Raw genomic sequence first — 13001 nt, forward strand, 5'->3', positions numbered from 1 at the left:
CATAGATTTAAGATGATTTGTAGAAGGATTAGAGGGGACATGAGGAAAAACTTTTTCACCCAGAGGGTGGTGGGTGTCTGGAATTCACTGCCTAAGTTGGTGGTTGAGGCTGAAACACTCAACTCATTTAAAGGGTATCTGGATCTGCATCTGAAGCACTGTAACCTGCGAGGCTACAGACCAGGTGCTGGAAAGTGGGATTAAAATGAGCGGCTAGTTTATTTTTCTGGCCAGCACAGACACGATGGGCTGAATGGCCTGTTTCTGCACCGCAACTTTTCTATGGTTCTATAGCCTCACTGCAATATATTAAGTGTTGCAGATTGTTTAGAATGGATTTGCGGTAGTTATCGCATGTTACATGAATCCTTGGAAAACTGGGCAGGCTTTCTCCAATATAACCCTCAGCTCTGTTAGTAGTTTAGCCCTGAACTGTACAGTGTTGCCCAAGGATTTACAGTCCACTGCCATGGTTGAACCCTGTTCTGCTCTGAGGTAACTGACTTCAGCTAGAGCAGCAGTTTGGTGCTACAGTTGGCCATGCCTCTGAGTTATGAGGGGAAAACCTTTAGCGTATATTCCAATATTGATTGTCCTCTACTGATTCTTGGAACATCACAAGAAAGACTTGCATTCTTTCTTGCACCTTTCTTAACCTCAGGATCTTCCCCAGTGCTTTACAACTGGGAAAGTATTTTTGAAATGTAGTTTCAGCTATAATGTAGGAAAGGCAATTTGGAAACACCAAGGTCCCGTCAATGTGACACTGACTATATCCCAGATCTTCCGTTCCTCATTGGAGAGGGTGCACCCGATCCTTAGGTGCAGTTTTAATCTGCCCACTTACCATTTTACACTGGAGCCTTTGCATTCCTTCCGACGCCAGCTCCTGCAGACACGAAGAGTAAGGTGGCCAATTGTCGAGGGTAATTCCATTGGAGCCATGGCCCCTTTTCTCATCACAGAACTTGGAGATCGTGGCTACAGTCTTTCTTCAGTTCATTGACTTAACGTTGTTTTAAATGGAGCTGTTACCATAAACACTGTCCAACATCCCCCCCCACCATCACAGACCCTCCCCTCACCCCCTTCCCGCTCCCAACCCCTCACTTCCCAACAACGTTGATTCTTCTGACATTGGCTGGACGGGGAGCCAGGGATTCCGGAAGCTAAGTCGGGAGAGGGGGTTGTGGGAGAGGTTGAGCACTCAATGGGGTTGGGGGTCCAGGAGGGTGAAGGTGAACATTGGGATGGGGTAGGGGGTGGGGTGGCAGATGAACATTACTGGGGTGAGGGGGAGGGTCAACGTTGCCGGGGTAGGGGAGGTGAACAGTGCCAGTGGTGGGGGACGAGGGCAGTGCGTTTTGCTCGGGTTGCTGAAATGCTTTAACACTCCTGTTCGCTTACTACACTGGCTTTATATCTGCTATGAAAAGATCTGTGTAAAAGCCAGGTTAAATAAAGCACTAATAGCTCAAGTGCCCTTAGTTCTGGCCATTTCATCCCACTGTTGTAGGAATTCCAAGCAATGCGGGCAGGGTAAAACCGGCAATTGGCACTTCAAACTTCCCAACGCACATCAGTGTCATGAGCTGAGCTGGAGCCCTCTCCCCATGGGAAGATATGAGCAATTTTATCTAAAAGACAGCACTTCTGATGGTAGAGCACACCTTCAAACACTGCACTGGGAGTGTCAGGCTTAGGTTTTGTACTCAAGTCACTGGGATGGGATTTTGAAACTGTAACCTTCAGACTCCGAGGCGAGGGTGCTGTGCACTGAGCCATGGCCCACCCTGGAAAGCATGTAGACATGCGTCACTCGAGTGAGGAAAAGACTGGGCTCATTATTTCGGCTCTTGCACAGAAAATGACATTCTGCCTGAGGCACCAAAGAGTGTTCAAAAGTTACCACAACTTGACTGTAGACTTGAGCTGGTTTGTTGATATTCTATGGATATTGCCTATTAATACAGATTCTGCGAAAAGTATTTTTGAAGTGCAAAATGCAATGATTAACTATTTAATTAGAAAAAACTTTTATTCATAGCAGACACCTGACACCGTCCAGGACAAAGCAGCCCACTTGATTGGCACCACATCCACAAACATTCACTCCCTCTATATCTGACGCACAGTTGCAGCGTGTGTACCATCTACAAGATGCATTGCAGGAATTCACCAAGGCTCCTTCCACAGCACCTTCCAAACCCACGGCCATTACCATCTAGAAGGACAAGGGCAGCAGATAGATGGGAACACCACCACCTGTAAGTTCCCCTCCAAGTCACTCACCATCCTGAATTGGAAATATATCGTCATTCCTTCACTGTCACTGGGTCAAAATCCTGGAACTTCCTTCTGTAACAGCACTGTGGGTGTACCTACACCACATGGACTGCAGCAATTTAAGGCGGCAGCTCACCACCACCACCACCAATTAGGGATGGGCAATAAATGCTGGCCCAGCCAGCGAAGCCCACATCCTGTGAATGAATTAAAAAAAAAAAGAGGCACAACTGTTGGGTGCACAGCTCCTCGGAGAGATCCTTGTAGTCTGGTTTGGCCTGTACACAGGGTAAGGGAGGGAGTAGCTGGCACATTTCTGTCCTCACTCATACTATCTAATTCCCCTGGCCTTAGACGACAGAGACTGGTGCAGCCGTGGTGGATAAGACATCCCTTGTTCAAACTCAATCTGACTCTGTGTTTGGGCATGGGGTTTGGGAAGACATTCTAAAATTTCTCTCTGGGAAGAGAGGAAAACACTAAATTAAAGTAGAGTGTGGGTGTCGGTGGCTAAACAATGTGAAGAAAGGGATCAAAAAATATTCCTCAGAAGGTTGTAATCAGAAAAGTAAAGTTGATGCTCTCTTCAGCACACCAGCCTCTCACTTCCTGTGGTCTCGTGTGATAGGTGGAAGCTGCTGGTATTTTTCAGGGGTGAAGAAACACTGATTGTGGGAGTGGAGTAAACACAGGAAGCTTGGTGCACTTTAACAGTGCAACCCTGGAAATGATCCTTGACACGCTTTGCCAGGCGTAAGATTTACATTATCGAAAAGATCATGGAAACTTGTGCTTAGAGCAACAACAGGACCCAAATGCAAATTTCCTCAATATTTTCAGCCCAATGACCACATTGAAATGGCATAAATCCAGAACACATTAAATGAAATTCAAGGCAATTGCTTTGTTTACGCTATTTGTGGAACTTGTGGCCTGTGGCTGGACTGGACTGAATGTTCTCAAGTCAGTTTTGACTGCAAAATCTGAACTGAGCAAAAGCCTCAGTGGAATTCGAGGCATTTCTCTGAAATGCCAACGTGCTTTTCAACGTCATGTTTGAGCAGGATTTGATTTTGGACTGCAGGACAAGTCATGTTACGCGTGGCTATCCTCTTTGTAAGCAATGTCTCTTTGAGTTCAAGTTGATTGTGAGATGAGATGCCTCGCACTTGGAACTATGTTGACTGTGGCAGCCTCGTTGCTTGAGCCGGTTACCTCCGTTGTTGATAAGTAATCGGACCGCCGAGCTCATTGATTGAACCTACAGGGATAGAGCTGCCACTGAAAACTAAAATTCTTCCCATTCAGCTTCAGATGACGCACAGAGCGGTCCTACATGAACAGGTAGCCGAGAATCCTATCTAGTGCCCTAATGTTGGTTAACTGAACATTTTCTCTTTAATGTATCAAGGCATGCTTAGATTTACTCCAAGGAACATGGTGAATGAAGCAGAGTTCTGTACCCAACTGTGCACTTCTTTAAAAAAAAATACATATTAGATCACTAATGTCACATGTTAAGAAAGATATTTGAAAATTCTAATGGTGCTTTTGAATTTTAATAGTACAGGTAGTGCAGGCAATGGGAAGGAGAGCAGAGTGACAGGGGACATGGTTTTGTGGAACGATTTGTTAAGCTGAGGCTGATTGAGATGAAACAAGTCTCTCTTGCTTGCCTGATCTTGGGTTGACATGGTGCATTGCCCAGGAGAGGAAGGTAGAAGAATTAGAGGATAAAATATTCCTCCAAAAATGCAGAGCACACGACCCAACTGATATAATCGGATAAGACTGCGTAACGATCTCCATGGGCATCCGTAAACCAAACAAATCAAATTTACTGAACAAGCTTTGACATCTTGTAACTTGTGCTTTAAAATGAATCAGAATCAACGTAAATTAAACATAAATGAATAGGCAAATCATGGTCAGTCCACATGGAATATCAGATACTGCAAAGAATACCTCAGAGTCTCTAGGCCTATTCTTCACAGGCAGCTTCCATGTGAGCAGATTCCACCCATGCCAGCTTCTACACAATGGCACACTTATTTCTAGAATCTTCTTAACTCTCAGCTCCTGACAGATGTGGTAGTGTGGATCTACCTGAATCGCTGTTACCTTCGCACAATATGTCCGCTTCTGGGCATTCAATCGCTCGAGTGTGAAAGGAATGGCAGCATGAGGTCCTAAAATTGTTTTCTGACTGCTCATTAATCCAACTCTCTGACTCAGCCTCCTGTCTGCCAGCTCTTCCCTTTCCTCTATTCTTTTGTCTGCTACGCGGCCTCCATATTTAAAGTTCTTTGCTGTTGGGACTGCTTCCAGGTCGAGGGTCGGCAGGTTGATGAACCAGTATTTCTTATTATCCAAGAATTATAATTGATCCATTTATCAAGTGCTGCAAACTCTTAAAAATCCTTTCCCAACATTAAAAAAAAGAAGTTACAGATTCCCCAGATATTTTAATGTACAAATTTTCCTTAACCTGACAGTTTCCGGGTCAAGGGCCATCACAGCTGTCACAAACGGCCTGCAATTATTAGCCTAAAATGCAAACAAAACTGATGACTTTTCTTCCCAATGTTTTAATTTGCACTTATTAGATTTTGGCAGCGCTGACAACAGCATTTACTGCCCGTCAACAGGCTCTGGTGGGCCACCTTCTCAAAGCCAACGGAATGGCTTGTTAGGCCGTTTCAGAGGCAGTTGCTGATGATACCACATGAGGTGGAAAGATAAGCTGTGGGGAGGACACAGAGAGGCTGCAAAGAGATGTAGACAGATTAGGTGAGTGGGCAACAAAAATGGCAGATAGGGTATAATATAGGGAAGTGTGAAGTTATTCACTTTGGTCGTAAGAATAAAAAAAGCAGAATATTTTTTAAAAGGTGAGAAACTTGGAAATGTTGGTGTTCAAAGAGACCTGGGTGTGCTTGTATTGGGAATGGAGAAAGTTAGCATGCAGCTACAGCAAGTAGTTAGGAGGGCAAATGGCATGTTGGCCTTTGGTGCGAGAGGATTGGAGTACAGAAATAAAGTCTTGTTACAATTGTACAGGGTTTTGGTGAGACCACATCTGGAATACTGTGTGCAGTTTTGGCCTCCACGTTTAAGAAAGGATATACTTGCATTGGAGGTGGTACAGTGAAGGTTCACCAGATTGGTCCCTCTGATGAGAGGCTGAGTAAATTGAGCCGAGATTCGCTGCGATTTAGAAGAATGAGAGACAATCTCATTGAAATCTACAACATTCTGAAGGGGTTTGGTAGGATAGACACTGAGGGATTGTTTCCGCTGGTCAGAGAATCTAAAACTTGGGGGCACAGTCTCGGGATAAGGGGCCAATTATTTAGGACTGAGATGAAGAGAAATGACTTCATTCAAAGGCTTGTGAATCTTTGGAATTCTCTACCCCAGAGGGCTGTGGATGCTCCATCTGTGAATGCATTTAAAACTGGAATAGACAGATTTTTGGTGTCTCGGGGAATTAAGAGAAATGGGGAGTGGGTAGAAAAATGGAGCTTTAACCCAAGATCAGCCATGATCGTATTGAATGGTGGAGCGGGCTTAACAGGCCGTGTGGTCTACTCCAGCTCCTATTCCTTATGTTCTTAAGAACCAACCACGTGGTTGTGGGTCTGGAGTCACACTTAGACCAGACCCAGGTATAGGCAGCAAGTTTCCTCCCCCAAAATGAACCAGATAGGTTTTTATGACAATCCAGTAGTTTCCTGGTCACTGGTGCTGGTATTAGCTTTTAATTCCAAGTTTATTTAATTGAATTTAATGCATCTACTGCTTTCTGTGAGAGTTCCACACTTCTACCAGCCTGTGTGTGGAAAAAAGGTTGTCTAAACTCCTCTCCCGGAAGACCTGGCTCTGACTTGAAAGTTATGTCGTCTTGTCCAAGACCCTCCCAACTGCTGTGACCCGAGGTGCTGGGGGAGATTATGCAATTGGCCTCATTATTCCAGGGTTAGTGAGGGAAAAATAAGCCAGGACACCAGTTCTGCTCTTGCCAGCTGAAAGCGTGCATGTGATTTCAGGTGAGTTCAGGATTTGGCAGGGGGTGGGGGGGGAGATCTGATGTGATGCACTTCACAGTCGAATATCAAAACACCACTTGTGCAAAGGGGTCACAAATGGATAATGGCCGCTTGGTCAAGTTACAAGAAAGTGTGGTAAGTGGTGGGTGTTGGTCTGCGATTGGTGCTGAGGGATCTCAAATGGGAAAGGTCGCGGAAGTTTTATTGTGTATCAATCAGGTTGCATCTGGGAGTGCCCAGTGCTGTCAGTGAGTGGGTACCTGGAATGGGAAGAATTACATTCCCCAGTACTTAATCCTTAACACTGATGAGCACACACACAAAAGGAAAACAAAAGAAAGCTGCATTTAGCTCAAGCATGTAAAGAAGCTAATAAAGTTTAAGAATTCACAGACAGCTACAGTAAATGTATTTGAAACAAATATTAAGTTCCCTATTAAGTCCGGGAAAAACTGGATGTTTGTGCTTTTATACAGGAGGTGGCTTGATCACATTGTTACTGAAAGACAGTCATGTGGTAAAACAAGTTTTCGTATGTTGGTTTCCTGTGTAATAATTTCCTATCATTGTGGCACCTTATCTGATCTCACTTTGTTGAAAATGACACACGACTTCTGGATTTTCTTCCTTCCTAAACCAAAACTGGTTTATCCAACAGGTCGTTCTTCCTGGAACTCCCCCACCCTCTCACCCCCCACCAACCCCCACTCCCTAACAGCACTGTGGGTGTACCTACGCCACATGGACTGCAGCGGTTCAAGAAGGCAGCTCACCACCACCACCACCTCACAGGCAATTGGGGGTGGGCAATAAAATCTGGCCTAGCCAGCCACGCCCACATCCCGTAAAGAATTTTAAATGGACTGCATGTGAGTTCTCGAGCGCTGCTTATCTCACCTTCTCCAGTTCCTCATTCTCACTTACTGCATGAAGTGCATTCAGCACAAAGATAATGTTGCTTAGTTTATAATTGAGTCCGTTTATCACTTCACACGCAAAATTGTACGCACCGTTTTTACTTTAGCACTGCATTGGTATCACCTTGGGAGTGTCAGACATGGCACAGTAGGCAGTAATCTCGCCCCTAAATCACACAGCTGTGGGTTCGTGTCCTACTACAGAAACTTGAACACTAAGTTCGCAGCTGTCATTACACTGCGGTGCCAAGAGGGTGTTGTCTTTCTGATGAGATGTCAAACTGAGACTCTGTCTGGCCTGTGAGGTGAGTGTAAAAATCGCAAGGCACTGGGTGAGACAGCGGCATAGTGGTAATGTCACTGGACTAGTAATCCAGAGACCCAGGTAATGCTCCGAGGAGATGGGTTCAAACCCCACCACAGCTGCTGGAGGAATTTGAATTCAGTTAATAAATCTGGAATATGAAGCTAGCCTCAGTAGTGGTGACCATGAAACTATCATTGATTATTGTAAAGGGGAAAAACCCATCTGGTTCACTAATGCTCCCTTTAGGGAAGGAAATCTGCTATCCTTACCTACCTACACTTGACCCCAGACCCACGGCAATGGGATTGACTCTTAAATGGTCCAGCAAGCCACTCAGTTCAAGGGCAATTAAGGATGGCCTTGCCAGTGATGCCCACTTCCTGAAAGAATTAAAAAAAAATTCAAAAAAGAGCCTGGGAGCTATGCCCAGTTTGCTGGCTAATATTTACCTCTCAACCAATGTCAAAAAAAACACCCAAATTATTACATTGCTTTTTATGGGAACGTGCTGTATGCAAATTGGCTGCTCCACTTCCTACATCATGATAGTGACCATACTTGAAAAGCATTTAATTGCTTTGGGGAATCCTGAGGTTGTGAAAGGGGCTATACAGATGCAAGTCTTTCTTGTGATTTGGATAGTAAAGGGTCCGCACAATATGACCAAGCCTGAGGAAGGTATTCTGAGCAAATGATTTAACTTCATGAAAATAAAAGCTACATATCGGGAGATCCCTTGATTACCCAGTGTCGGACTGAGCTTTGAACAAAGAGTCAATAGGCCATTCAGCCCAACGGGTCCATTCCAATATCTGTGCTCTACACAAGCCTTCTCTCACCTTGGTTTCTCTCGCCTGTCAACATATCTATCTATTCCTTTTTCCCTCATGTAGGGGAGATGGTGGCTTAGTGGTAATGTCACTGGACTGGTAATCCAGAGGCCCAGACTAATACTTGGAATGTGTACAAAGCTAGTCTCAGTACTGGTGACCATGAAACCCAATCTGGTTTGTCAATGTCCTTTAGGGAAGGAAATCTGCCATCTTTACCTGGTCTGGCCTACATGTGATTCCAGACCCACAGCAATGTGGTTGGCTCTGAAATGGCCTAACAAGTCATTTGGCCCAAGAGCAATGAGGGATGTTCTAGAGCAATGAGGATTGGGCAACAAATGCTGGCCTTGCCAGCGAAACCCATGAAAAGAATAAACAAACACCTATTTCATTTCTTCTCAAAACCGTCTATACTAATGACCCCGAAAGGGAAGTGGAAAATTCTCCAGAAGTTCTTGATCATTAATTTGTGACACATGCTGTGCAATAGTGAAAAGAGAGTGACAGTAGGCTGGAATTGAGCTGTGGTGGCTTCACGACTGATCAGTATCATCATGTCAGAGCGTGCACAGTGTCCGAAATGAATCCGGAGTTTGTGACTCCATCATCTCTCTCAAAAGCTCATTCTTTTTGTTAACTGTTGTATCTATCTCAGAGCAATGCAGAGATGCCACTAGTTAATAAATGTGCAACAGGTTTATTTTCAAGAGTTTTAAAATATCTCTGCAATTGCAAAACGTCTGCATTCATGCTTATAGCTCAGCTTCTAGTAGCATCCATGGTGTCTGTTTACATTGCTCTGAGACCACACCCAGGCTTAACTAATCAAACACAGTGAGCATAGATCAGTTACCGGACTCTCACAATCAAACACAGAGCAATTGAACGCTACATTAACTACTGTTTCAGTGAGGGTTTGGCTAGTTTCTGACATTGACTTCTTCAGTTTAAACCAGTGTCCTTTGTCCCCATTGCTGTCATCTATTGCATAAACGAGGAAAAGTTGGACAGACTGGGCTTGTTTCCACTGGAGTTTAGAAGAGTGAGGGGCAACTTGATTGAAGTATATAAGACCCTGAACGGTCTTGGCAAGGTGGATGTGGAAGGGATGTTTCCCCTTGTGGGTGAGTCCAGAGCTAGGGGGCGCCCTTTTTACAACAGAGATGAGGAGAATTTTTTTCTCTAATAGGGTCATGTCACTTTGGAACTCTCTGCCTCAGAAGGCGGTGGAGACGGGGGTCATTGAATATTTTTAAGATGGAGGTAGATAGATTCTTGTTAGGCAAGGGAATCAAAGGTTATCAGGGTTAGATGGGAATGTGGAATTCAAAACACAAACAGATCAGCCATGATCTTAATGAATAGCAGAGCAGGCCCGAGAGGCCGAATGGTCTACTTCTGCTCCTATTTCGTATGTTTGTAAATTGTTCCATGTTTTTGCTACATTTTGAAATGTTGTCCTTTATCTTTATTTTCTTCTGCACACAGTTTAATACCTCATTTCAGGAAGAACCTCTTCACCCAAAAAGTAGCTAGTGTAATAATGTAATAGCCTAATAGCACCCTCCTGTGGCCATTTGTTTATGTATGTGTGTGTATATTTAGTCAATTCGGAATATACTAGTTTCAGTTGAGTACTTGATTTTCCATGTGGCACACTGTCTCTTTTCTGTCCTGCAAAACTTTCACAGTCTGGCAAAGAGGTGGGATTGTGGATGCCCCTGTCTTGAACAAATTCGGGTTGTAGAAGCTTCCAGCAAACCAGTAGAAAAGCTGTGAAGGGTATTTTTTTGGCTGAGAAGTAGTTTAAAAATAGTCTTAGTGGAACATGTTCGTGGACTGACTTTCAAAGATGGCTGCATCAACAGGTATTATTGGGCATCTGGGAGAGGACAGGCCTGACCGCAAGTCTTTCAGTGTGTACGTGGAGTAGCTCAAAGTATTTTTCACTGCTAATGATGTCATTGATGTTCCTGATAATCCAGCTGTTAATCAGGCAGCAGGGGAAAGGAAAAGGAAGTGTATGAAACGCTCAAGACTCTGCTTACCCTGGTAAGCCAAAAGACACACCACTGTTGGACATTTTGTGTAAGATTGAGCAACACTATAGTCCCAAGCCACTGGAGACTACAGATCGGTTTGGAAGCAGGAATCAGTTGCCCATCAAGTACATGGAGATTTTATCAGCTTTGAAAAAACTATCCATTCATTGTAATTTTGGAGCATTTCAAGAGGGAGTATTGCAGGACAGATATGCATGTGGTTTAAAAAGCGAACACATTCACAGTAAGTTGCTGACATTGCCAAAGTTAGCTTTTGACATAGTTCGCCAAACAGCATTGTCCATGGACGTGGCAGAACGTGACTCGAGAGAAGTCAGAGTTAACAGCCGCCAGTCGCGTCCACTGAAGTAAATAAGCTGCAGCGAGTGAGCATAAGGCCCACATAACAGCAGTTAGTTGTAGCAGAGGTACTAAAAAGACCTGTGCTTAGACAACACTGAGCACAGAATTGCCCATTTCTGAAGGCAGATTGCTATAGCTGCAAGAAGACGGGTCATCTTGCCAAGACATGTCAAAAGAATGTAAATGGAGAAAACGCTGGCTGAAGGACATGGCAGTCACCATGTACGATTATTGAACAGCGTCTCTGACAGGATTTCCGCCTGTCTCTTTTGCCCTGTTCCTTCCCATCCCCCTCTACCAGCTTATATTTCATCTCATTTCTGTACTTTTTAGTTCTGATGAAGGGTCATTCGGACTCGAAACATCAACTGTATCCCTCTCCGCAGATGCTGTCAGACCTGCTGAGTTTTTCCAGGTATTTTTGTTTTTGTTCTAGATTCCCAGCATCCGCAGTATTTTGCTTTTGTCCACGAGGGATTGGTTGATGCCCATACGATCTGATGCATAAGGATGTCTAGTGGAAATTGCCAAGGCATCATCGTCCAAGTAGCGTCCAAGGGATGATGCCCCAATGTTGGATGACATACATAAGTCAGCTTTAAACAGGCAGACCCAGGATGACAGGCTGGATGAGATACGCCAATGGGAAAGCACGGGGTTCGGGTGAAGGCACATAAATGGGGAATGTTTCAAAACTCTGTAGAGTATTTGGGTCACAGGGTACACAAAGGTGGGTTACATTTTAGCAAGAGTAAGGTTCAAACATTAAGAAATGTTCCAAACCCTCAGAGTATCTCTGGGGTCAGATCTTGGATCTTTTGGGGCTTAGTGAATTACTACCATAAATTCAGCTCAAATTGGGCAACTTTATTATATCCATTGAATGAACTCTTGAGGAAGTGTTTTCCGTAGAATTTGACAAGGGTGTGTGATAAAGCATTCCATCTGTGTAAAAGTAAATTGGTAGATGATACAATGCTTGTACATTGTGATACATCCAGAAAGATTAAGCTAGAGTGTGATGCCTCTCCATGTGGAATAGGTGTGCTGTGATCTCTCATGTGTTGTATAATGCTGAGGAGAGACTGACTGCATTTGCCTCACGCACCCTCAGTGCCAGTAATTGGAATTATGCTCAGATAGAAGGTGAAGCACTCTCTTTGATTTCTGGAATAAGAAGATTTCATCAATATTTGTATGGTCACAGTTCCACAATCAAAACTCCTTATAAGCCACTGATGGCTATTTTGAGTCTATTGTCTCCAGCACCCATGATAGCTGCAGCCTAAATGCAGAGATGGGCTTTGATTTTGTCTGCTTATCGGTACGATATTAAGTACAGAAGATGGGAAGATCGTTGTAATGCTGATGCGATGTCCAGATTACCATCCCTCTCCGAGCTAGAACCCAACAGGGAAGATGTACTTTTCTTTTCACATTGATAACGGGGGACAGGGAAATGGAGGATAATTTAAACCAATATTTTGCATCGATCTTCATGGTGGAGGACACTATGAACATCCCAAAGCTATCAGATAAGCAAGGAGCTAAAGGGAGGAATGATCTTGTAACAGTCTCTATTACGAGGGACAAAGTATTGACAAACTAATGGGGCTAAAGGTAGATAAGTCACCAGGACTTGATGGCCTACATCCAAGGGATTTAAAGGTAGTGGCTGTAGAGATAATGGAGGCATTGTTCAAAATATTCCTGAACTTACTGGATTCCGGGAGGGCCCCAGCGGATTGGAAAACCACTAATATGATGCCCCTGTTCAAGAAGGGAGGGAGTCAAAAAGCAGGAAACTATAGGTCAGGCAGCCTAATATCTGTCGGTGGGAAAATGCTAGAGTCCATTATTAAGGAAGAAATAGCAGGACATTTAGAAAAGCTTAATGCAATCAGAGTCCACATGGTTTTGTGAAAGGGAAATCATGTTTGACAAATTTGCTCGAGTTCTTTGAGGATATAACAAGCAGAGTTGATAAAGGGGAACTGGTAGATATAGTGTATTTGGATTTCCTGAAGGCATCTGACTACGTGCCACATAAAAGATTATTGCACAAGATAGGAGCTCACGGTATTGGGGGTAATGTTTAAGCATGGATTGAGGATCGGTTAACACACAGAAAACAGACAGTCGGGATTAATGGGTCTTTTTCAGGTTGGAAAGATGTAACTAGTGGAGTGTCACAAGGACCTAGG

The sequence above is a fragment of the Cetorhinus maximus genome, chromosome 19 (assembly GCF_964194155.1).
Source record: "Cetorhinus maximus chromosome 19, sCetMax3.hap1.1, whole genome shotgun sequence".
Lineage (NCBI taxonomy): Eukaryota > Metazoa > Chordata > Chondrichthyes > Lamniformes > Cetorhinidae > Cetorhinus > Cetorhinus maximus.